The sequence below is a fragment of the Heteronotia binoei genome, chromosome 1 (assembly GCF_032191835.1).
Source record: "Heteronotia binoei isolate CCM8104 ecotype False Entrance Well chromosome 1, APGP_CSIRO_Hbin_v1, whole genome shotgun sequence".
Lineage (NCBI taxonomy): Eukaryota > Metazoa > Chordata > Lepidosauria > Squamata > Gekkonidae > Heteronotia > Heteronotia binoei.
The window spans coordinates 65,357,548-65,382,218 of record NC_083223.1 but is presented as its reverse complement, the minus strand read 5'-3'; the positions used below and the strand labels follow the sequence as shown (position 1 = coordinate 65,382,218).

The 24,671-nt window shown below is 43.4% G+C and overlaps 1 pseudogene; it reads left to right on the top strand.

Annotated features, from left to right (window-relative positions):
* Positions 1 to 21,452: 21,452 nt before the first annotated feature.
* LOC132566431 (mitochondrial calcium uniporter regulator 1-like) lies at positions 21,453 to 22,040 on the top strand (annotated as a pseudogene).
* Positions 22,041 to 24,671: the final 2,631 nt, after the last annotated feature.

Genomic DNA, 24,671 nt, shown 5'->3' with positions numbered 1-24,671 from the left:
ACCAGCAGGAAACCAAGGGGTGGGGCCATGAGGGCACTTTTGTCAATTGCATGATATTACTTCCTGGGGAAATGTGGACGTGACATCATGTCCCTTTATGAATTGCTGGAAATTAAACCATAGAGTTCCCAGAGATTCCTAGAAAGGAATGATATCTGGGTTTTCCCCAGAAGCAATGTCACTCAGCAATTTTTCTCCCAGTGGCTGCATCAGTGGTAGCAGGAAATGGGATCCAGGGCTGGGGGATCCATCACCCCTGGCAGGGGTTTGGTGGCCCAAATGTCACTAGTAACAAACTGATTAGGTTATCACAATCAGTTATTTTATTAATTGCATCTATTGAAAATTGCAGGCTGCAGCACACTATTTTATTCAACAAAATGGCTGGACCAAGCCACTGGAATGATTCTGGAAATTTTGACGCAAACCCATGGAAATCAGTTGTCACTTTGCTTAGAGGTGCCATTCAAAATCTCATAGTCTTATCAACATCAATTTGTTTGAAATGCGTCTTATGAAATCTCAGTATCTATTCTTTCATAATATCCATGAAATAGCTGTGCAGGCTGACCCTGTAGCAGCACTGGAAAACTTGCAATTATGTGCAGCAGCTGTACATTTCTCCCACCATTGGGAGAAATGGGCCTTTTGGGTGTCAGTATAATGGGACCCCCTGGTCCAATCTTTTTGGGACTTGGGGGTTCTGTAGGGGAGAGGTCCCTGCAGCTTCCCTGCAATTTTGGAGCCTTTACCTCAAACCCCCTCTCATCCAGCTGCCTTTCATTATACCCTATTTTGCCATTGATTTCAAAGGCCCATAGGGTATAATGCGGCTGTATATTCAGGAATAGCCAAATGTCTTCCAAATCAGATTCGGTTACTGAATCTGCTATTAGGAGATACATGGCCTCCTGAATTTTTTAGTCCTGAATATTCCAGAATCCAAATTTTTACACTTTTTTTTCTTTTGCACACCCTGACTCAGGAGATGGCCACCCATCCACTTCCCCCTGGTGAGAGGGTGTTGGGGTGGCCCGCCATACTCCCTGTTGTGCCTGAGAGGTAGTTACCTGCCTGCCTCATCTTTTGTGAACATGGTGTCTGAAGGTGGCCAATGCTTTTTCTTGGGCCCAGGAGACAGGTGGCTCAGAGCCCTGAGTCCACTGGCCACCACCCCAGTCAGGGAGAGGTGTTCAGAAACAAGTATGAGGGAGGAAATGTGTTCTGGGAAGGCAACCAGCATCTAAGCCCATCTCCCCATTGTGAGCAGAGAGACAGGTGTCTCAGAGCCCTGAGTGCACTATACCTCACAAGATCCCAGCCAGCCAGAGGTAGTCACAAAGCCGAATTTGTGGGGGGGAGGTCCTCAGCTGAGAAACCAATGAAGCTAAGCTCTCTGCTCAGCATGAACAGAAGAACAGGTGCCTCAGAAGCAGAGCACAGTGCCAACCAGAATCCCACCTCACACAATCCCAATCAGATACAGCTAGTAGTCACACAGAGCCCAATGAAGAGGGTCCTCAACCAAGGAACCAATGAATCTAAGCCTCACTGCTCAGTGTGAGTAGAAGGACAGGTGCCTCAGAGCCCTGAGTAAGTAACAAACATCCCCAACCACACTGTTCACAGGAGGAATGACTCCTAGTTCCCTTACCTCTCTGTCTCTGCCTCTAAATAATGTGCCATGCGCCTGGTGCCAGTGGAAAACAGCAGCTGCATGTAAGCTGGGAGTGTATATCATTCTACTCCCATATTGGTGGCCACTACTGCCTGTCAAGCTCTGGAGGGCCACGATGTGTGTTTCCAGGGTTGTAGAAGTCAATCCCCCTATTGCTTTAACAATTGTAATTGATTGGTACCAGCGTGTCTGCCATGGAGGCTGCCAACACATGCTACCATGAGATGCCAGAATCTCTGAAAACTACATGGAGGGTCGTGGGTGAGTCTTTGAGACAAGATCACATGGACTTCAGCTTTGGGAACTACAACCCAGGCAATTTGAGTCACAAATTTATGATCATGGGCAGGTTCATGCCCATCCCTACTCCTTATTGCATTGCCTCACCTCTGAATCTAATTGATGAAAATGAGGAAACACAGATCATTCAGTGACTAAAATAGGGGGTGTGAATGTGTGTGAGGTGGGAAAATGAAGAAGGCAGCATTGGCAGAGATGAAACAATGCCAAAAAAAAAAAAGTGAAAACAACTCTCCAAAACCCTGGCTTAAGAATAAAGATGTCAAGTAACAAAATGCAAGGACATGCCAGAGAAGTATTGAATGGCTGTGTTGTGACTGCACAAGCAAAGCCACTGTTGTGCTGTGAAAAATAATGATAGGTGTTGTATCAGTTTATGATGTCTGTTTGGACATATGTTGAGATAGACTAAGACAAGAGATCTTCTTTTCTGTTTTTAAAAACATAAACTTCTTCAGTGCTGTCACTGAATCTCACCATCCATGTGTCTAATTACAGTTTTAGATTCATGAGTTATGAAAATGAGGTTTGATTTATAAAGAGCGGCTTCTCTTTCTGTGTGTCACAAACACCTTGAATGGTTCTTCCCCAGTTACAAGGCAGAGGGCAGCAGCGTGCCACAAAACTGATGCAGTTCTCCGCATCCTCAGAAACCGACTGCAGGTTTTGCTCCTAGAAAATGAAATATTCTTAAATGACCTTTTTTAAGCAACAGGAAATATGAATGTCTGCAGCTAGCATGCAACTTTTAAAAATTGCATTTGATTAATTTGCTGTTGCAGTTGCCTAACCTTTTCAAACTACATATGACATGAAACAGTATGGGAGGGCTATAGACCATGGTTACAATTATTGGCTTGGAGAATGTGAGGTAGGAATGAAAGCTGGCCCTCTTGTATCCCAGATATAGCAGATATACTAGAGTGGTGATCCCCGTTTCCTCAAGTGGTGTGGAGCTTCAAAATACATGCCATGTATGATTCCTGCTGGGTCTTGACAGCAGGAGATGAAGTGAGGAAGATTCTGCTGGCCTCCAGGCAGCAAGATAACAGCAGCTAAGCTCCCTCTAGAGGTCAGGGGCATAGATTTTCCATTTTCCTGGGGGGAGGGAGCTGGGGCTGGCCAGCGGCCCAGTGACATCATAGGGAGGAGCCAGTGACATCACAGGGAAGGCCTTCATTGTCACTGTCTATGGAGGTGGGGCTATGGAGAGTTAGGGAGGGGCACTACAGAGATTTAGTGGCACCTGAGAACCCCCCTAACAATGCCCCTGGGCTGGGCCAAACAAAAAAAAAGTGGTTATAGCAATATCTCAGCAATCTTCTGCTGCATCCTGTTTTTGAAATTCACTTTTAGAATAGTCATATACCGTTTTTGCACACAGCTTACCTCGCAGTCACAATCCTGTTCCCTCTGCAGCGTCCGGTCGGATTTCCCACCATCTGCACCGGAGTTACAGGAAGTGCCGCAGCTTCTGCATAGCAAACGTAAACTGGGTTTTAGCAGTTTACGTTTGCTATGCAAAAGCTGCGGCACTTCCTGTAACTCCGGTGCAGATGGTGGGAAATCTGACCGGACGCTGCGGAGGGAATAGGATTGTGACTGCGAGGTTAGCTGTGTGTGAAAATGGTAACTGAATAGTCTTATGTATAGATCTGCATCTATACATACTATGTGCGTAGGACAAACTAATGGTCACAAATCTGATAGTAAGAAAGGCAACCCAAAAAAGCTTGTGGGAAAACATTTTAAATGTTTTCCTGGACATTCATTTACAGGAGTCTTGTTTCTGCCTTATTTATAAGGGTAACTTTGTACTGGGACCTGGGACCTGCCTACCTTAGGGACCGTCTCTCCCCACATGTCCCCCAGAGAGTGCTGAGGTCGGGATCTCAGAACCTCCTTATAATCCCTGGGCCAAAGGAGGCCCGTCTGAAAGCGACCAGGGACAGGGCCTTCTCGATTGCAGCTCCCTGTTGGTGGAATCAGCTCCCGGAGGAGGTGAGGGCCCTGCGGAACCTTGAACAGTTCCGCAGGGCCTGTAAAACAACCCTCTTCCGGTTGGCATATAATTAACTGTGAGCAGAATGCCTGAATATTAAATCTTAAACATCAGATTACTGAATATTGGAAATTTGAAGGACTGATTTAAGGAATAGTAGCATAGTGTATATCGATGTGAGTTTTATGTATTTTTAGGCTTTTATGTATTTTATTGTATAATTTTAATTGTATTTAAATCGACCTTTGTTAGCTTTTATTGTTGTAAGCCGCCCTGAGCCCACCCCGGTGGGGTAGGGCGGGATATAAATCGAATAAAGTAAAGTAAAGTAAAGTAAAGTACTGAAATTTACAAAATTATGGCATCACAGATACCTTCATTTTGTATATGCATGGTTGGAGTCTCTGAGCCAGGACAAAATATAAAACAGTTGCTGTGCACATAATGTACAGAGTTCAGAGCAGTAGCAATCTTCTCACTTCAAGCTCATATCCTATAAGTGAGTACAAATACATTCTGAGGCAATTCAGAACAGTGCCCATAGCCGTGACCCAAAGAAGAGTTATGCCACCTAGGATTTTAGAATGCTGCTAAGAAACTCCACCTTAAAAACACAGACATTCAGAACAAATTATTTAACCACATAATTAAGTTTATGGGAAATGCCTGCATTCCTGTACATGGTTAATTTCTGCTCTTTAGGTTCAACTTGCAAAACACATTTGGCTTCAACAAATGATCTTCAGACAATCCCTGGTTCAGTCCTTTGGGACTGACATGACAGCCCCTGGGAATAGCAGAAGTGTTCTGTGACAGGAATGATAGGCCCTAGAGTGGAATGACAGTCCCTAGGAAATAATCAGTGCTCTGGGACTGGAATGGCAGATTGCAGAGTGGAATGACAGCCCCTGGGAGTAGCAGAACTGTTCTGGGACTGGAATGACTGCCCCTGGGAGCTGAAGGCGAGTTCTGGGACTTGAATAATAGCCCCCAGAATGGAATGACAGCTACTGGGGTAGCAGATGTGTCTTGGGACTGGAATGACAGGCCCCAGAATGGAATGACAGCCCCTACAGAGGCCTCACAATCTGACTGTTGCTACATTGAAAGTGGGTGGAGCAAGCCAGGGTTAAGGATTATATTTTCTTTTCCAACAGATACCAAACATATGCAAAGATTTATATCCGCTGGACATAAAAATCTTAGTTATTAATCCTAGAGAGTGCAAAGATACAACCAAAAACCTTTGCAGATAATTATTACCATTTACAATATCATGTCCTTCAGCCCTCTAGGCCAGCTGGACACCTTTCCTAGATCTCAGGCGAGAGGTTTCTCTCCTTTGATGGATGCAGCTGCAAGAGACATCCTCTTCCTGTTTTCAGGAATGTTATCAAATCTCTTTCCTCATCCCCTTGACCAAGGACTGCCCAGGTCAAAACAGCTTTTCTTGTCTCCAGAGATCTGTCTTCCTAAAGAATCTCAAGCATTTGATACCTCAACCACATATGTTTCCTGCTTGGAGAAGAAAGGGAGGAGAAGGGTGTGTGTGTGTTTTGATATCCAGGAAGACACCCCTGTACTGATTCCCAAGCCATGCACCCTTGGAATGTGATATTTCAATGTAACCCTAGGAACAATATTAATATGACATAGCAATGCCCCTTTGAATTGGAATGGTCTTTCTTGCACATAAGGGAGACAAATCCAATTCCTTCTTGGCTCAAGGCAGGCTGGAATGTGGTTCTGGTTCACAAGCCAGACAAACATGATGGCCGGCTGAAAGGTTAAGAAGCATCCATCTTTCTGCTCCTGGAAATGAAGAATTCCAGGCCCAGAGAGGGACAAATGGTGAGCAGAGCTGTAAAAATGCCTTCACTCTTTTGGCAACCTTTTAAATCCTCTTATCAAAGCATATATATATATGTTCTGTTATTCTTCAGGGCAAGACAGCAGAAACACAAAGGTTAAAGGTTAAGGGCTCATCTTGTTGTGAATGTGTGGTATTCCTGTAACTGATCTCACATTTTTTTTTACTTTTAACAAAGTTTCTATTTTTCTTTAATCACTGCTAAGGCTGTCAAAGTCAACCAGTCTCCTGAATACTTTATGGATGCCTATCCATGCTTGACACTAAGGGAGAAATCTATCACTTTTTGGGAGCTTCAAAAGAGTCAGTTTGGGAAAACAGGGCCATAAAAAGTCATTTGGCCAGTGTAATTAAAATTCCTATGTTGGGGTATGGATGTATGACACGAATGATCTCTGATTGGATATTCCACATATGACAATCTGATTTTCCATTGGTGTGACACTCTGCCTCCTCATTGGGTAATTGAATCGCTTGATGTGACGTAATTTACCCGAGAAAACAGGCAACCCCACCTGTCAGGTTAGAGCAGGGGGTCAAGGGCAGAGAAGAAGAGAAAAGAGAAGGATAAAAAGGACAAAGAAGAAGAGAAGAGAAGGAAAGGAAAAAAAAGGAAAGAAGAGGGATTCCTCCTTCCTCTCCTCCCTCCATCCCTCCTACCCTCACCCCCCCTTCTTCTCAAGAGAAATCTCCCTCCAGAGGCCTTGCATTTTTCTCTGACTGAGCCTACCCTGCAAGATCTAGGTATTGTATCACCTTCCCCCATCCTACTTATTCAGCTGACCTCTCGTATTCCTCTTGTATGCTTGAAGTTGATTGGGATGTAACTATTTCAAACCCTATTCCTATAATAAAATCCATTATTAACCAAAGGATTTTCAGTGGTCTATCTCTGTAGACATAGACAGAGATCCTGTTCACCTCACCTCTCGTAGACTCACCATTTTGAGCTAAGAACTATTAATATTCCCCAATAAAAAGTCAGTTGAGGTGTAACAGTTTATCCATCTATCTATCCATTGTCTGTCCTGCTAGCACAATTAGCATTTGTAAGATGAGCTTGGAAGATCATTACACCACTGACTTCCTTATTTCCAGCCCAGAGGGAAAAAACACACACACATTGTCCTCACAATGCCTTACAATGTCCCAGGAGAAAAATGCATTTCTTCACAGGATCCATTACCCCATTAGTGTCTCTGAAGATTATCATCTCTCCTTTTTGAAAATCTAAAATGGATTGGAAAACATTTTCATACACTCGAAGGAGTTTGTCACTATTGCCTGGCGCTAGTTGCCTTGGGGATGCCTGAGCTCCTAGGCCTCCAAATCTTGCATTGGTTGCCCAAGGAAGGCTCAGACCACACACCCCCCCCCCCAAGAAAAATCCAGGGGAGGCTTGAGCCTCTGAGCCCCCACCCTGTAGTTTACAGCTATGCTAGGGGGAGTTTGTACTCCTCTGTTTGCAGGTATTTAGCCGGGGGCAGGATCAAAGGTGCAAGCCAAAGGGCAAAAACCAAAGGTTTCTTGGCCCTTGGTTCTTACCTTGTGGCTAGTATCCTGAGGCTTGTGGTAGGCAGCTTGGTGGAACAAGACCAGCTCTGCATTTTCATTTGCTGCTTTAGCCTCCTTTGTTTCAAAGGCTTTGTAATTTGTGTATTTGCATCTGCCAATGTAGCTCTTTTGTGGAAGAAAAGCTGCACAGAAGTGCTCAAATAAATGTAAAAAAAAATGCTTTAGAAAAAATAGCCAGGATGAAAGCCATGTATATTTTCACACTCTTGGCAGTCCCTGTGTGAGTACCAGCTGGAGTGTGGAAAACTACTGGTGGGCTCACAGTCTGGAAAAGATCATGTGAATGAACTGGCATATTCACACAGGGCTTGTACATCTGGCTGCTGCCATGCCCGCCATCACAGGAGCATTGGAAATGGGTCTCTATGAGCCACCGTGACCATGACATCATGGCAGCCTCATGTGTAAGACCTGTGTACAGGTGCTGGAAGTTCATAAATGAATGCCTCCATGCGACCTCCCACGAGGCTGCAGTCTTTCCAGCTGCTGTATGTGCTTCCACAAGCCACAGTGTGAGGACTGCTGAAAGCCTGAAGCAGGTGGTAGAATGGCAGAAGAGCATCCTTTCAGGCATGAAAGGGTTTTGTTTCATGTCCCGCATTCAGAAAGTCAGCCTTGAAATTCTGCTTTGACATGTAATTACTGAAGTCTCAGGATCTGTTCACACCACTGGTTGTGGAGATGGTGCAGAGCCAGAAGCTTTACAATGGACATTGAAATGAACTATGCTTGGTCCATTTTTTAATTATTTTTATCATTGCCTGTTTAATTATATTTTTAAAAATAGTTTCTGTTTGTGAGCCCCATGCATTATCAGCTCAATACACCAGCCACTGAGATGGATAGATTTCAAAGAGGTGGAAGGGGGTTACATAAATAGATAGCAATAACTCCATGGCCTCTATGCTGGGTATTATTAATTTTTAATGATTTAGGCTGTAATCCTATTTGCAGTTGGCAGTTTGAATCTCACTGAAGTCTATGGGACTTCAGCAGCCTGATTGCGTGCAGGATTGCAGTGACGGAATCATTGGTAAGAAGTAAATGTCATGATTCAAATGGCACCTCTTGGTACTTTTGCTTCTGTGAAAACAGTAATTAAGGGTGTCTTCTCAAGTTTCTGCATGGCCTCATTATTCGAAAATGTTCTTTTTTTTCCCTTTCCCTCCCTTTTTTGCAGAGCTTCCCCCTATAAGCACTGAGAAAAATCTGCCGGCAGATTTATATATCCTGTTTTACAGCCTGCTATGACATTTTGCAGGAAATCCCCTAATAAAATACAGGGCCTTCTTAAAAAGCCAAAATTTAGTTTGGGTGTTCAAAGTCCCAACTATGTTAGTTCTGGATTTAAACCCTAATTTGGGGATTCTTTTCTAATGGAGAAGGTTTTGAAAATATACTGATGGGTCAATCCTATCCTAGTTTTTCAGTGTTAAATATGAAGATTCTTCCTTTCTTATCTCTCTTGGATCAATTTTCAGCATGTTTCCAGGACACTCTTCTTGAGATGAGAGACTGAAAGTTGGTGTCAGACTCCCAAACCAGGTATTGTGGGTGTTGCTACTGTTTCTACTGTGTCACAAACATAACTGGGAGCATTCAGAGGTTTTCAAAGAAGAAATATTGCCACTGCATACATCTCCATATACTGGTTTCTCCCGGGGTGGCTCAGCCCTGTCCCCAAACTGATTTTCTACACTAGAATCATAGACTCATAGAGTTGGTTTCTATGATTCTAGTGTAGAATGTCAGTTTAGGGATAGGGCTGAACCAGGATTAAAAGTCTAGTGTGGAACTGGAATCAACCTTTTCCTAGAAAATTATGAAATTCAGCAGCAGCAATGCAGAACTCTATTTTTATGGTATTTCATAAATCAGTGATTTCAGTTTCAGCATTTACAGAGTAATTAAAATTTAGAAGGGAAGTAGGAAATTTGCAAAGGAAACGCTAAAATGGATTTATGCATAAATGTTATTTGGATGCTCCTCTGGATTATGTCAATAAACTTCAGTCTAGAAGAGTTTTTTTTCTGTGCTCATGGTTAGGGCTGGCTGAATCCAATCAACAAGATAGAAAGCTGCCTGGGATATCAGATTTTAAAAATTCCTGGGACACTTTTTAAAGCTGGGGCACAGTTATCCCCCCCCCCCATCCCAGAACCTGGAGTAAAAGGACAGGTCCTCTTGTGGATCAAAAACTGGCTTAGTAATAGGAAACAGAGAGTCAGTATAAATGGGCAGTCTTCGCAGTGGAGGACGGTAAGCAGTGGGGTGCCGCAGGGCTCGGTACTGTGTCCCATGCTCTTTAACTTGTTCATAAATGATTTAGAGTTGGGAGTGAGCAGTGAAGTGGCCAAGTTTGCGGATGACACTAAATTGTTTGCGGATGACACTAAATTGTTTGCGGATGACACTAAATTGTTCAGGGTGGTGAGAACCAGAGAGGATTGTGAGGAACTCCAAAGGGATCTGTTGAGGCTGGGTGAGTGGGCGTCAACGTGGCAGATGCGGTTCAATGTGGCCAAGTGCAAAGTAATGCACATTGGGGCCAAGAATCCCAGCTACAAATACAAGTTGATGGGGTGTGAACTGGCAGAGACTGACCAAGAGAGAGATCTTGGGGTCGTGGTAGATAACTCACTGAAAATGTCAAGACAGTGTGTGTCTGCAATAAAAAAGGCCAACGCCATGCTGGGAATTATTAGGAAGGGAATTGAAAACAAATCAGCCAGTATCATAATGCCCCTGTATAAATCGATGGTGCGGTCTCATTTGGAGTACTGTGTGCAGTTCTGGTCGCCGCACCTCAAAAAGGATATTATAGCATTGGAGAAAGTCCAGAGAAGGGCAACTAGAATGAATAAAGGGCTGGAGCACTTTCCCTATGAAGAAAGGTTGAAACGCTTGGGACTCTTTAGCTTGGAGAAACGTCGACTGCGGGGTGACATGATAGAGGTTTACAAGATAATGCATGGGATGGAGAAAGTAGAGAAAGAAGTACTTTTCTCCCTTTCTCACAATACAAGAACTCATGGGCATTCGATGAAATTGCTGAGCAGAAAGGTTAAAACGGATAAAAGGAAGTACTTCTTCACCCAAAGGGTGATTAACATGTGGAATTCACTGCCACAGGAGGTGGTGGCGGCCACAAGTATAGCCACCTTCAAGAGGGGTTTAGATAAAAATATGGAGCACAGGTCCATCAGTGGCTATTAGCCACAGTGTATGTGTGTATATAAAATTTTTTTGCCACTGTGTGACACAGAGTGTTGGACTTGATGGACCGTTGGCCTGATCCAACATGGCTTCTCTTATGTTCTTATGTTCTTAACCTTGGGGACATGGGGCCTGGAGCTGGGGGACATTTATCTCCTTTAATTTTTTTTTAAAAACTGAACTCTTTTCTCCCTTTGCTCTTCACTGACAGAGCACTGGAAAGGAGCTGCAGTCTTTGAAAACCACTGGTCTTTGTACTGTACCACTATAATAGAGAGTACAAAGTTAAATCTAGTTTTGCATCCACAAGGTTATGTACAAAAATAGTGAATGTGGCTCCACTACCACAACGGAATAGATGCAGGTATATATACAATGTCTCTATGCATGTGCCTATACAATGTGAATAGACATGCAAAATCTGGATTGTGTGTGTTTGTCTGCTACCACCAGTGGGCTGTTAAAGTCAACCTATAGGTTTTGCTGAGGGCATCAGTATAAATTACAGAACCAGTCCACTACAGAACTATGCAATGAAATCTTGCTATATCTTTACTAGTAAATCAGAGTGTATCATGGTAAAAGCAGAGCCCCAGTTTTATGCCACTGCAAGTGAGAGAATGCTACACTATAAGCTCCTGTATATTTTACAGTAAATCAATAGAATGTGTACAAGAGAATTACACAGCCAGCTCCTTGGTAGTATACACTAAATCACTGGAAATGTCACAATAAGGCTCATTGGGTGATAAGTCACCCAGCAATTGCAACAAGCTTCTTCCTTTATTTGGGCTAATATTGTTATTACTGTTACAACAGTATGAGGAGCATCCGTCAGCTGCATATAAATGGGGAGGAAAATGGGCCAAGTAGGACAGAGTGTCTTTTTTGGGCTGCTAACATCCAGTGATCTTTGCAGCCTACTGCAAAACAGAAGTCAAGCCAAGAAACATTTGGAAACCATGATTGTTTGAGATTAAAGTAAAATGCACACACCTGTGCTCCAGCTCTCTCCATCTGGGTAAACAGGTTGATGCATGAAGCAAAATATTGCAAATGAAAGGCCATGAAAATCACCAGCTATTTGTGTGTGAGAGTGTGTGTTTGCACAGCACGCCACTCTAGGAAGTTCTGTTCTGCTACCAGGAATGGTGATGGTGCTCCAGTTCAATGACAGAGCAGCTGCTTTGTATGCCAAAGATCCCAGGTCTACACATCTTCAGTTCCAGAAGTAGATTGATGGTTGCTCTGTACCACTACCAACAGAGCATAGAGAGGACTCTTTGTTCTTGTTTTTAATCAGGGAGAAAACTGCTATCAAAGTCACTAATGATGATAGTATCAGTGCCCCCAAACCATGCCAGAGCAAGCCATCAGCCAAGTAGGAACCACGGGCAAATGTTACAGTCTAAGGAAGAAGAAGGGGACGACCACCACAGATTTATACCCCACCCTTCTCTCTGAATCAGAGTCTCAGAGCGGCTCACAATCTCCTTTATCTTCTTCCCCAACAACAGACACCCTGTGAGGTGGGTGGGGCTGAGAGAACTCTCACAGAGCAGCTGCCCTTTCAAGGACAACCTCTATGAGAGCTATGGCTGACCCAAGGCCATTCCAGCAGGTGCAAGTGGAGGAGTGGGGAATCAAACCTGGTTCTCTCAGATAAAAGTCCACGCACTTAACCACTACACCAAACTGGCAAGTGGATAGGTTCCCAAAGCATCATGGAGAGTAGTGAAGAACAGAAGCTTTGCTCAGGACAGTTTTCTTTCACTAGAGATGAGTTCCTGTTGACAGGCAAGTAGAATTTAGTGTTGAGGCTTTAATTGAAGCAGGTGAACTTGCACTGATTCCCTGGGTTACTTGAGTCAGCTAGGTGATGTTTTTAGAGAACACAAAACCAGCAAGTAATTCCTTCAGAAGATAAGATGTTTCGATGATGCAGGAGATAAGGCACTGGATTTTGGTTGCAAGGAGTGGTAGTTCAAGACTTCCAGATCTTCCCTTGGCAGACTTATTGTCTTATAAATATACATAGTTGTCAATACCTGTTTGGCATATAGCTTTATTCATTATGAATGCTTTAACAATGAACACACTTTATAGTGTGTTATAGTGCCTTATAGACCTGTGGCACAGAGTGGTAAGCTGCAGTACTGCAGTCCAAGCTCTGCTCATGACCTGAGTTTGATCCTGGTGGAAGCTGGGTTCAGATAGCTGGCTCAAGGTTAACTCAGCCTTCCATCCTTCCAAGGTCGGTAAAATGAGTACCCAGCTTGCTGGGCGTAAAGTGTAGATGACTGGGGAAAGGCAATGACAAACCACCCTGTAAAAAGTCTGCAGTGAAAACATTGCGATGCGACGTCACCCCAGAGTCAGAAATGACTGGTGCTTACACAGGGAACTACCTTTACCTTTTTAGTGCCTTATAGGCTGCGTACAGACAGGCAGCTTTAGGCACACTGAAGGCACCCCAAACTGTGCTGCCCTAAACTGGAACAGACAAAGAACGATTGGATGCTCTTGTGCAAGGCATCTGTATCATACACAAGGATGCTTCAGTGCAGTCACAGTTGTTGTGCACCATCCCCTTAGTGTGGTTTGAGTTTCTTTTGTTCCTTACATTTTTAGTGGCCATGTGCTCATGTGCCTAGGGCAGTTTTTTTTTTAAAGAAAACTGGTCAGCACCTAGAGCAGATTGGTGGGTTCACACCACCAATCCGCCTCACTTGCACTCTCTGGAGTTCAGACGCCTTGAAAGGTGGATGGTGTGCGGCAAAAGAATTTGCTACCACTTCATAAATGGCGGCTTTTTGAGCCGCCTCAGGGCCACTGGAGGACAGGGTGAGTATGGGAGCTGGAAGGGAGGCAGATGTACAAGTGTGGACTTTATTTTTTAATCCATCTGTAGGTGTCCCTGTGTCATCTTAAACTGCTGGTCTGGACCCAGCCATAGTGAATCAGACTACTGGCCCGTTAAGGTCAGTATGTGTTGGATATTTAGCAGAGTAAATGAAGCACAGCAGAATACTGCACCACAGATGTGTGTGTTTAACTTCTATTAATTCAAAATTAACTTCTAAAAATTCAAAAGCCTTCAAAAATAAGGAAAGGATTACATGGAATGAAAACAATAGTTTAACTCATCTTCCTAGTTCTGATCTATTCCACCTTGTTTCTTTATCCCCTCTGACTCTAAGAAGGAAGTCCCTCCCCTTCAATTCCACCTCTTGAGTACATGCAGAATAGCATGAACTATCTTCAATATATTGATTAGCCAACAGCCAATCTTAAGATCACCTCATTAAGAATAAAACCTCCCCCTTTGCATGGGAAGAATATCCATGGATGTGAGGGCAATCGGGCTGTGACATCTGTCACCCCATTGATCACTAGGGTTGATTTGGCTGATCTGGCTGGCTAGGCAGGTGTCCCCTACCCCCCTCACTGCTCCACGTACATCCCTCCTAAAGCTGTGCACTTGGTGGAAGAGGATGACCATCCCAGATAGAAGGAGTGTACAGTTCTTCGGTCAAGGGTATACGATAGCTGTGCTCCCCTGCAAGAACCTCCACAAATTGTTTCTATACTAAACTTGCTGCTAATAGCTTACAGAAACTTCAGCTGAACCCTTTCATGATAGAAGGGATGATACTTGCAAACCCAACAGTATGTCTACTCAGATTGCCAGTGGCTCTTGCAGATGTTTTTCACATCATCCGCTACTTGATCGTTTTAATTGGATATAATTAATTGGATATAATTTTAATTGGGGACTGAACCTGGTACCTTCCACATGCAAACTCTACCACTCAGGCAACAACGGCAGCCTAACCTTTTCTGCAACAAAAGGGCTAAAATGTGATTCTCTTGACTCCTGGGGTGCAGTCAGATGTACCATTAGTGGCAACACAGCTCCGTCTCACTGATGGATTAAATATGTTCGTCCAGACATCCACATCTGGCAATCGAGCATCATCCAGGGTCATCCCGGTTTGCTGCGAATCAATGCCGCATTAATTTGATGGCTCAGAAAGTCCGGCCCTTTTTCAAAAAAGTAGCACAAGATCGGTTTTTTCCTGTTTGGACAGCTCACGCGCGATACTGCCCCTTGGAATGTTTACTGCCCCTCCCACTTAAAAAAAAAAACAAAAACTCCAGCAGACATGTGCATTGCCAGATCATCTGGGAATCTGAGGTGATGCTTCTGCTTCTCCAATCAACACAGGATTGGAGGGGGGGGGGGACATTATTCCACTATTCAGAACAGGATTTTTTTTTTCCAATGTAGAGGATTTCCAGATATCATTGTCACTGTCAATTTCTGGGAAAGTAATCCCTGGCAGTTCCCTGGTTTGAATCAGCAACATTAATTCCGGAAACTTCCCCCCCTTTCCCCCCCCCACCTCTGAAGCAACGTTTGATTTCCTACCTCCAAACAGTTGGGCGCATGCTCAATGGACTCCCCCTCCCAGAAATCACCATCTGATCACACATGTGCCAAGAAAAGAGCATGATAGTATTGGATGTCTGATCGTTCAACAACAGAATGAGTCGCATTCTTGGATGCTCGTCTGATCGGCCCTGCATCAAATCAATATTCAGCGGTTCAAATTTGAGCGCTACACACCCGCTTTTAATGTGACGTGTGACCGCACGCCTGGGCATCTTTTCTGTGAAATTCAGATGATCATTCTGAGAGTCTCAACAAATTGCATCTTCATTAATATTAAATATAATGTACTTTCCACATTATTGATAAAACAACAAAGGGTTGATTTCTGAGCAAGGTGAAGAAAATATACAACTGTTTGAGGGAGAAAAGATAAGAATGGTACATAGCCACTTTTATCTAGGGATTAATTGATCTTTGAAAAGAACATATTTGGAAACTCATGCTTTGTTCACAATGACCACTTTCTCATGACTTGTGCACTCTAGAGTATGCATCCACTCCAGGTGTGAACACTTTTCTGACACGTGTGCAGCTCATGCCTCTCCTGGCAGCTGGATGGGCACTGTCTGATTAATGCAGTGTGCCTCAAACAGCACTGGCTTTTTCAAAGCCAGAAGACCACTGTGAAAACTTCCAGGTCTGATCAAACCCACTGATTGGCATCCAATGGATGGGTGTAATGTGCATGTTCTGTCTAGTACCTGACAGTAACTGGGCTTCAGTAGCTGGATCAGCCTACTGAAGGTTGGGCGCAATCTTGGAAGTGTTATCTTTCTCTGTATTGTGTCTACATTTTACCATGTTACATTCCAGGTGCTGTTACAAATTATTCAGAGCAATGATATAAAAGGAAACATTTGCATTCAAAACCTACCTTTTATTGTTGTACTGTAGGCTAACTTGGGTCTGCAAAGCAATATTTCTTGGCAACTTGTATAGCTGCATGTATTAGCAAAGACTGTGGGTTTATTTTTTTTTATTTTTCCAGAGAAAGACACCATTATTCAAGTAGATATTTTGGGGGCAAGAAATGTGAAAACAGTTTTTTTAGCACATCACTGCTAAATGGCTATAAAAACAATCATGGACTCTAATTGCAATCCACTAAGGAAAGAAATAATTTCAAGATGGTTGTTATGCTTATTTCATTTTAATTGAATGGGGAACCTCTGTTGATACTTTGGTAATATGCAAATTTATTGCAGTTGAATCAATTAAAAGGAGGTGTTTATTCAGCTTAAATGTTAAATGTGTGGGTTGCCCAAATAACAATCATTTTGTAAAGGCAGGAAAATTATGAACTTATTTTTGTTGTTGTTGAATGAACTACAAAGTCAAGAAATTGAAAATATTAGATTGCTTAATATACTTTCATGATTGAAGTTGAAAGTGCTTGATAGGTACTTTATTTCCTGTTGGATTTTGAAAAGTCTAACAATGACTTCAGCAGGTTTAGAAAGGTGTCAGTCTACTTAGAATTGCACTGTAACATGGCATCTAACTCCCCCAAAGCTATCCAAAATCTATGACTCTTCATCAGATAGTAGCTGGCGTTGTAAACAAACAAATGTGGATTTTCTTCATATGTGGTGGGCCTGTTCATATGCAATTGAATACTGGCTTTGTATAGTTAGAAAACTACAACTTTGTTGTTGTTGCCATCAAGTTGCAGCCAGCCTAAGGTGACCCCATAGGGTTTTCAAGGCACGAGACTTTCAGAGGTGGTTAGACATCGCCTGCCTCTACAATAGTGACCTTGGCCTTCTGTGATGTCCTCCCATCCAATTACTAACCAGGGCTGACCCTGCTTAGCTACTGAGATCTGACAAGATTTGGCTTGCCTGGGCTATCCAGGTCAGCTACAATTTGGCCTTGGTATAGATAATCCAATAATCACCTTATGCATTACTGTCAAAATCAAGATATTTTATTATATTTCTTGGTAAAAAAAAATCAAGATGCTTTATTACATTTAGTAGCAAACAGTAGGGGGTTTTTTGCTAGATTTCGGGGGGGGGGGGGAAGGTGAAAGCCCAAGTATTTGGGAATGGTTTGATAAATCAAAAACCCATATTTATTTATTTATTTGTTTGTTTAATTTGATTTTTAGCCCGCCCTTCCCGTAGAACAGGCTCAGGGCGGGTTACATCATCAAAACAGTCAACAGTAAAAACAGTAAAAGACCAAGTTAAAAAAAAAAATCTAAGATTACAAAGACTAAGATGGCAGAATTCTGCCTCACAAATGTGAGGTCCAGCAGATTTTGTAGCGCTGGGATGTAATGAGGGATGTAATGAGGGGGGTAGGCTGGTAACAAATGACGGCCACTGCCTCAGCTGAAAGCCTGACAAAAGAGCTCTGTTTTACAGGCCCTGCAGAATTGAAGCAGATCCCGCAGGGCCCGGATCTCCAAAGGGAGTTCATTCCACCAGGCAGGGGCCAGGGCTGAAGAGGCCCTGGCCCTTATCAAGGCCAGATGGACGTCTGGGGCTGGGTATTACTAAAGGTTGTTGGTTTGTTGATCGTAAGGACTTACGGGGCTCATACAGGGAGAGGCGGTCCCAAAGGTATGCTGGCCCCTGGCCATATAGGGCTTTAAAGGTAAGTACTAACATTTTGAACCGGAGCCGGTACTCAATGGGTAGCCAGTGCTGTTCATGCAGCACAGGATGGATCTGTGCCCATACAGGCAACGAAGTCAACATCTGTGCGGCAGCGTTCTGCATCAGCTGGAGTTTTCAGAGGAGGGTCAAGGGCAGCCCCACATAGAGAGAGTTACAATAATCTAGCCTGGAAGTGACCATTGCATGGGTTACTATGGCCAGGTCGTGGGGGTCAAGATATGGGACCAATAGTCTGACCTGCCTCAGATGAAAAAAGGCCACTCTGGCAATGGTGGTAACCTGGGCCTCCATAGTTAGAGACATCCAGAAATACCCCCAAGCTCTTCACCCTCGATGTGGGCATCAATGGAGCCCCATCAAAGGATAGGAGCCTGATCTCTGATCCCAGCCCCCTATAACCTAGACACAGCACCTCCATCTTCGATGGATTCAGTTTCAGCCGGCTCTGTTGCAACCAACCAGCCATGGCTTGCAATGCCCTACCCAGTTCCTCTGGGGCTGAATCCAGGTGGCCATCCAACAGCAGATAGAGCTGGGTGTCATCTGCATATTGATGGCACCCCAGCCCACACCTCCGGATGATCTGAGCAAGGGGGCACATGTAGATGTTGAATAACATTGGAGAGATAATTGCTCTCTGTGGCACACCACATTGTAATGGGTGTCGCTGGGATAGTTCACCCCCAAGTGCCACCCTCTGCCCCTGACCTTGGAGAAAGGAGACCAGTCGTTGTAAGGCCAGTCCCTGTAGCCCTACGTCAGCGAGGCAATGGGCCAACACTTCATGGTCGACCTGCTGCTGACAGATCAAGAAGGATCAGCAGTGCCGAACTGCCTCAATCCAGATGCCTCCAGAGATCATCCACCAAGGCGACCAACACCGTTTCCATCCCATGGGCAGGGCGAAAGCCGGACTGGAAGGGATCCAGGAGAAACAGCGTCCTCCAAGAAAGCTTGAAGCTTTGTTGCCAGTGTCCTCTCCACTACCTTGCCCAGGAATGGCAAGTGTGAAACTGGGTGGTAGTTTGCTAGGACTGTAGGGTCCAGAGATGGTTTCTTCAGGAGAGGACGGACCACTGCCTCCTTCAAGGCCCCTGGGAATGCCCCTGTTGAGAGGGGCTTTATGATAAAATCAATATATTCACAAAGAGGTAAAAATACAACTCAATTTGATTTATTTGTTAACCACACTGTTCTGGTTATACAACTTATTTTTTTGTAAGAATAAACTTTTTTTTAAAGGCACTGTAGCAGTCCTAACTTCAACAGCACCTTCCCTATAGCAATGGAGGGGAGAGGGGAGCTCTATCAGAATTATATCTTCACTATTCCATGGCTGTGGTCACAATTAGGTCTCCCTATGGCTCCTTTTTCATGTTAAAGAAAACATGTTATCATAGAAGAGTAGACTTGTTTTATTTCCCAGGCACTGGATGGCACTGAAGTTACATAAGCAGAAGAACAAAGATAGTCTGCTCACTGGCACTGCTCTGCATGCATATCTACAGGACTCAGATGCTAGTACTATTGGCTTAATTAGGTTGCAGATACAGAATTTCTCACGCCTCGGTTCCAAAGCTGAAATCAATTGTTTTTGCAGGATTCACATCAGGATGAGAAACCAAGCTTATCACAAGCCAGCTTATCACCATTGATTCCATACTGCTGAATGAGGCCCCCCCACACACCATGACTTCGATATTAGAATTTATTATATCATTGTTTGGGAAGGAAATAAAGAACTTTTATTCAAATTAAAGGCAGAGACATCCCCTAGTCCTGTCTCCTATGCACAGCAGGGAAAGTTCAGCCATCTCTTTATAGGTGTTTGATGGAACGCATGGCACTCCTTAGTTTCTATGGGAATGTACAGTTTGGCCATCCTTTCAGTCTGAGTTTGGTTAGAAATGGAGAAATTTCATTAAGTGAAGCTATCAAAACTAAGCTATCAAAACCACACATCAATGGCATGGAAACAACTTTTAAAAACGACAAGAACAAGAACCTTTCAGAATATCCAGAAATGAGAGCAGTAGCCATTTAATATGAAGGAAACTTGCTTGCAGTCGCCAAAGAGAAAAGCGCAAGTTTCACCTCATACAAATCCAAAGGAATGTATAAGTTTCAGCACAGAACATTTAACATAGGGAAATAGACCAAGATTCCCAATTATGGTAAAACTCTATATCTGCGAGAGTCTGCGAGAAACAACACCAGTTGCTGTCATCTAAACTTGCTCCATAATATCGGGAAAGGGCCTAGCTCAAAGGCTGAAGCCTCTGTACTAAAGCAGGAACAATGGTATTCCATTTAAAAGATTAGCATCTCATATAACAGACGCAAGAGTCTATTGCATAAGCTCGTATAACAGAAGCTAATAGTGAAAGTAGGAGTGATGGTGTAACCTAAGTAGATGACAGAGCAGTATGTGTACTGTGACAAAGTTGTTTGCAAATCAAGGTGTGCTTTCAAAATAACCCAATTATTATCCTTTTTATTATACTCATTATCCTTTTTGTCTGGTAGTGGTTTCCCATCTCTTTTTCTCTCCTTCCCTTTCTTTCAGAGCTTGCAGAATACACTGTCATTATCTGCATTTTCCATCCTGTCATTTTACAGCAGGGTTCTATTACCTTGCTGCTGTGCTTAAATTTTCTCAACAAGTTGCTTTATTGCCAAATTTATAAGAGTATAAATTAACTTCAGAACAGCTGCATTAGATGAGATCAATGGTTTGTCTACTCCAGCATCCTGTTTCACACAGTGGCTAACCAGATGTCCCAAGAAGGTGCTAGCAAAGCATAGAGGCAAAAGATTTTCTCCCACTTTGACTCTTCTGTATTGATATCTAGAAAATTACTGCATGTGAACATGGAGGTTCCATTCAAGACTGTTTTTCCCATTTCCTTGCTAAATGAATCAAACAATTTCCTCCTTCTGTGCCTTTCTTTCTTTCTTTCTTTCTTTCTTTCTTTCTTTCTTTCTTTCTTTCTTTCTTTCTTTCTTTCTTTCTTTCTTTCTTTCTTTCTCTCTTTCTTTCTCTCTCTCTTTCTCTCTTTCTTTCTTTCTCTCTTTCTTTCTTTCTCTCTTTCTTTCTCTCTTTCTTTCTTTCTTTCTTTCTTTCTTTCTTTCTTTCTTTCTTTCTTTCTTTCTTTCTTTCTTTCTTTCTTTCTTTCTTTCTTTCTTTCTTTCTTTCTTTCTTTCTTTCTTTCTCACTGAATTCTGGAAAGACACCAACAATGGAAGGGATGGTGGCTCAGTGGCAGAGCATCTGCTTGTTAAGTGGAAGGTCCCAGGTTCAATCCCAGCATCTCCAGCTAAAAATGGTCCACGCAAGTAGGTGTGAAAAACCTCAGCTTGAGACCCTGGAGAGCTGCTGCCAGTCTGAGTAGACAATACTGACTATGATGGACCGAGGATCTGATTCAGTATAAGGCAGCTTCATATGTTCATATGGACATCACCACGGTTATAAGCAGGGGTTGCTTTGTAGAAAAATAGGTGGTGGAGCTCATCCAGGGATTGTTATGCAGCTGCACCTACTATTCAATTAGGCTTCCCAAATCCCCCGCCTGGGCTGGTGACCCCCAATTTGGAGCCTCCTCTCCCCGCTCCCCAAAAATCTGGAAAGGGGGGGGAATGGCAGCCCTTCCCATCCAGCCCCGATCCCAGCAGCTTCTCCTCCCCCCTTCCCTTCCCACCGATCACCGATGGGGATCTGAAGAGCCAGGATGGTGAGAGGTCAGGCTGCAGCCGTCGTAGTGGCTGTGGGTGGCAGGAAGAGGGTCTTCCTTATCCAGCGGGAGTGACAAGCTTTCCTTTCCGGTGCCTCACGTAATGTCATCATACGCTTGGTGGTCTCACGCCGTTGCCTAGGAGACTGGAAGCGGAGGAGTAGTAACGGCGCGCCGGGAGCTGGCGGCAAGCTCCTGGCTTCTGCTGGCCTCAAGACCAACGGCCGTGCAAGTTCAGCAGTGCGTGGCTTTTCATGCGGCGAGAGCGTCGGCGTGTTCGGGGCGAGGAGGAGCCATTTCCTCAGCCTCGATGGGGGTCATTCCCTCGCCTCCAAACAGCGAGATATCAGCATCTGTGCATCACTCCTACACGTAGAAACCAGTAAGGGGAGTCCCCCCCCCCCGTCAGGAAGCAAGAAGCTTTATTTTGACACCCATCGCCTTGTGTGCCTTATGGAAAATGGTTTCACCACTCTGCAATCTGAGATTATTGTATCTGCGTTAATTAACACCATGAATGGCAATATGGCTGTGATGTACAAGGATATGGTCACCAAAGTACAACAGGTTATATATAAAACATAATGTTTAATTTTAGCCAAGTATATAATTAATGTGTTTTGGAATAATGGGGAATTGATCTGGAGGTTTTGGGGGTTCTAGGGGAGCTGTTTTTTGAGGTAGAGGCACCAAATTTTCAATATAGTATCTAGTGCCTCTCCCCAAAGCACCCCCCAAGTTTCAAAACGATTGGATCAGGGGGTCCAATTCTATGAGCCCCAAAAGAAGGTGCCCCTATCCTTCATTATTTCCTATGGAAGGAAGACATCTAAAAAGGTGTGCTGTCCCTTTAAATGTGATGGCCAGAACTCTCTTGGAGTTCAATTATGCTTGTCACACCCTTGTTCCTGGCTCCGCCCCCAATGTCTCCTGGCTCCATCCCCAAAGTCTCCTGACTCCACCCCCAAAGTCACCAGATATTTCTTGAATTGGACTTGGCAACCCTATATTCAATGGACAAGGTGGGAAGAAGGAGGTGGAACTCAGAAAGGTTCAGGAGCTGTGCTCCTGTGAACTCCCGCTGAATCCGAGGCCTGGTTATAAGAGAAAATAACTAAGGAAGGCACAAATCCAAGTCACACCACATCTATTGTATTTGGTTATGGCCACTACAACCGGATATTGGTTCTTCCTAATGATGGAGAAGATTTACAAATACAGATAGCATTCAAACTTCAGAAACAAATAATTGGTTCTTCAGCTTAAACCAGTTTCAGTGATTGCTGGCCAAAGAAAAAATAAAAAGCAAGCCCACATGAAACTGTTGATCCTTTCTCTTTTTTGAAGTGATAGCATGTTTTGAAACATTGCACCTGAAGTGTTAATAAATAATAGCAGAGAACTAACTAGGGATGTGGAAATGAAAGGTCAGGAAAATTTTTCACACTGGATGGCATGCATCTCTTTCCTCAGAAGCCTTCTTCTGTTTGCGCACAGGTTTGGCGCACAGACAGGCGTGATATTTTTCAAGGTTGTCTCCCCAAATTAGCAAAACAAATTGCACATAGTTTGCATGTAAATTCATAGAGCAAAATGACTTTTGATGAAACAAGTGTTCTGTGAACCTGAAAAAAATTCCCATCTTTTCAGTAACCATCAGCCACAAAAGATTTTCTTTGCACCTCTAAGTATAATAGTCAGGGAGTCGACTGGCAGCTGCATAAGGATGAATTCTGGAGATGTAGGCCCAGGTGGCAAAAATCCTCTAAACTGATTTCCTTCAATTCACCTGGGAATGGCACTCAGCAAATTGGCAGTCTTCTGACCAGTAAGGGGGGGGGGGCAGATTACAGGGGGGAAAACTACTTCTTCAAAACCCTTGAAACAAAACAGCTGCTGTTTGATGTATGCACCCTTAGCACTGACGTCTCTAGTCCAAGTGATCCAGCTTCTTTCCCATCATCTACAATGTGTGGATCCACTTTCAACAGTAACATCTGGGACATTCTTTTTCCCTTTAGTCTTCTCTGTATGCTATTTTGTACCACACATGGTTGCTTGCTCTTTCAATACGTTGATGGATTTCTATCACCTTTTCAATCAAAAAGTCTCTTATTCATTAGAAAATTCAGCATTCTTTGTAACACTTTTGTAACCATTCCCACTCCATTAAAAACAGTATCAGAATGATTTGAAAGACTGTGGAGTTACCATTTTCCCCATGCCATGGCTCCTGTGTCTTTAACAGATGAATATAGGCAGAAAAGCATTAAGTAGCACAGCATACTGAACCTATTTTCACTAACTGGTAAAGGATGAAGAAGAAAAAGCATCTCCACACAGATTGCACCCACATGAATTCTTTTCATAATACAATTATTTTCTATTCCTAGGGCTTTTTTTGTAGCAGGAACTCCTTTGCATATTAGGTCACACCTTCCTGATGTAGTCAATCCTCCTGGTGTTTACAGTAGGCCCTGTACTAAGAGTCCTGTAAGCTCTTGGGGGATTGGCTACATCGGGGTGTGTGGCCTAATATGCAAAGGAGTTCCTGCTACAAAAAAAGCCCTGCCTATTCCCAATGAAGAATTCCATATCCTGGAATAACTGGACAATGATTTTCAAACTATAGCTACACATTTGCCTTTCAGCTTTCAAGATCCATAGAAAATGCTTAATCTCTATTCTACAAGGCAGTGTAGTTCAGTCAGCTAGGGGACCCAGCATTTCAAAATATGTAGGGCATTCTCTCTCTCTTTTTTCCTAATCAAGAAGAAACTATCTAAGTGTTCTTTTTCTCATTTTCAAAGCCTCCTGAGGGTGTAGTCGGAACAACTATGCTAGTTACAATTCAATTAAATGACTATCTCTGCAGAATAAATTACTGACATGCACATGCATTTAGAGTTTTCAAATTATCCATAAAAGCTTCACCAAAGGACAAAACCCCCCTCCATTTTATGAGTTTTGCAAATGTTCATCAAAGTAAGTTTCAAAATGGTTCCAGCTTCATATAACCCTTCGCTTTGCTGCATGTTCTTCGAGAGAACTATGAGATAACTGCAATGCTATGACAGTCTGGTTCCTATATCCTAGCTTTAAAGATTTTCACCCCACCTCCAGCATATAGTTTGAATTTTCAACAAACAGACATTTGAAAGGATTTCTCATACGGATTCCAAGCTTACAAAACCATTTGAAGCACCTAGGGTTGCC